The sequence below is a fragment of the Eptatretus burgeri genome, chromosome 5, assembly GCF_056783735.1.
Source record: "Eptatretus burgeri isolate ZD-2024b chromosome 5, Ebu_testis_v1, whole genome shotgun sequence".
Classification (NCBI taxonomy): Eukaryota; Metazoa; Chordata; class Myxini; order Myxiniformes; family Myxinidae; genus Eptatretus; species Eptatretus burgeri.
The window spans coordinates 40,921,222-40,922,873 of record NC_140965.1 but is presented as its reverse complement, the minus strand read 5'-3'; the positions used below and the strand labels follow the sequence as shown (position 1 = coordinate 40,922,873).

General features: G+C 52.0%; 1 protein-coding gene across 1 annotated transcript in view; it reads right to left on the bottom strand.

Annotated features, from left to right (window-relative positions):
• The window catches only part of LOC147026302 (netrin-G1-like), a 241,804-nt gene extending 241,513 nt beyond the window's left edge, over positions 1-291 (bottom strand). Inside the window, exon 1 of the transcript XR_015058278.1 lies at positions 1-291. This exon is cut by the window's left edge and continues 146 nt beyond it. The gene's annotated coding sequence lies outside the window, so the exon portion shown is untranslated.
• Positions 292-1,652: the final 1,361 nt, after the last annotated feature.

The window sequence follows — 1,652 nt, the reverse complement described above, 5'->3', positions numbered from 1 at the left end:
TTCTCTATAAAACATGTACGATTTCCTATCCGACACACAACACACCTGTCGACAAGCTGCCTCGCAGAATGCGCGGCACACCTTTTGTCGAAAAGACGACGAGGCTCAAAACGAGCGCGAAAACTTGAAGGTGGAGTTTAGCGGATTAAGCGCGTGCGCGACACAGGCGCCGCCAGGTGGACGCGCCGTGCGCGAGATTCCCTCGAACAGAGTTTTGCGCAAAAATCCGCGCGCTTACCTGGGCGACGAGCACTCGCCGACAGGTAACCACGCCTGCCTTTAACAACTAAAATGACCCTCCTATGATGAAATACATTTTATGTACAGTGCATTCACCACTTGTTACCCCTTGCTGTATCCCTGGTGTTCGTTTGTGTGAAATTGTGACCATCCGTGAGATTTGCAGCTCTTTCCACTTTAAGGCTGTCGTGATCTCCAGCTTTGCGTGATGCAATACGTCCAACACTTGTCACACTTACTTCATAAATGATACATCCTATGCTCTCAACTGTTATAATTATTATTAATTGCAAGCAAATAGCACCCGTCACTTCACTGACGGGAATACTAATATGGAAAAAGGTATATGTGTGTGTGTGTGTGTGTGTGTCTGTGTGTGTGTGTGTGTGTGTGTGTGTGTGTGTGTGTGTGTGTGTGTGTGTGTGTGTGTGTGAGAGAGTGAGAGAGTGAGAGAGTGAGAGAGTGAGAGAGTGAGAGAGTGAGAGAGTGAGAGAGCGAGAGAGAGAGCGCGTGAGAGAGCGAGAGAGAGAGAGCGCGTGAGAGAGCGAGAGAGAGAGAGAGAGAGCGCGTGAGAGAGCGAGAGAGAGAGAGAGCGCGTGAGAGAGCGAGAGAGAGAGAGAGAGAGATAGAGATAGAGATAGAGATAGAGATAGAGATAGAGATAGATATAGATATAGATGGGGGGGGAGAGCAAGGAGGGATGGGGAAGTGAGAAGGAAGGGAGAGCGAGGAGGCATGGGGGAGCGAGGAGGGGTGGGGAAAGGGGAGACAGGGGGAGGGGAAGGGAAGGCAGCGTGAGGGGAGGGGAAGACAGCATGAGTAGATGGGAAGAGAAGGCAGTGGGAGGGAAATGGAAGGTGGCATAAGGGGAGTGGAAGGCAGTTTGAGGGGAAGAGAAAGCAGGGTGAGGGAAGGGAAGTTAGCATGAGGGGAAGGGAAGGTGGCATGAGGAGAGGGGAAGGGAAGGCAATGTGAGGGGAGCAGAAGACAGAGTGAGGAGATGGAAGGGAAGGCAGGGTGAGGGGGGGGGGAAGGGAGCGTGAGGGGAGGGGGAAGGGAAATCGGCATGAGGGGAAGGGAAGGTGGCTTGAGAGGGGGGGAAGGGAAGGCAGCGTGAGGGGTGGGGAAGACAGTGGGAGGAGACAGGAAGGGAAGGCAGGGTGAGGGGAGGGAAAGGGAAGGTGGCATGAGGGGAGGGGAAGGCAGTGTGAGGGGTAATTATATGAGTTCCCTTATTCTTACAAAGAACTTCAATGCCAACCTATGGTTGTTTGTCTATGCTCTATCCTATTTAAATGTTGAGCATCAAGCTAACGAAGCAGCACATAGCATTTTTAAAGTGTTTGGTGTGACTTGGGAGGGGTTTGAACCACCGACCTTCCAGACTTGAAGCAGACGTCCCACAAACCATT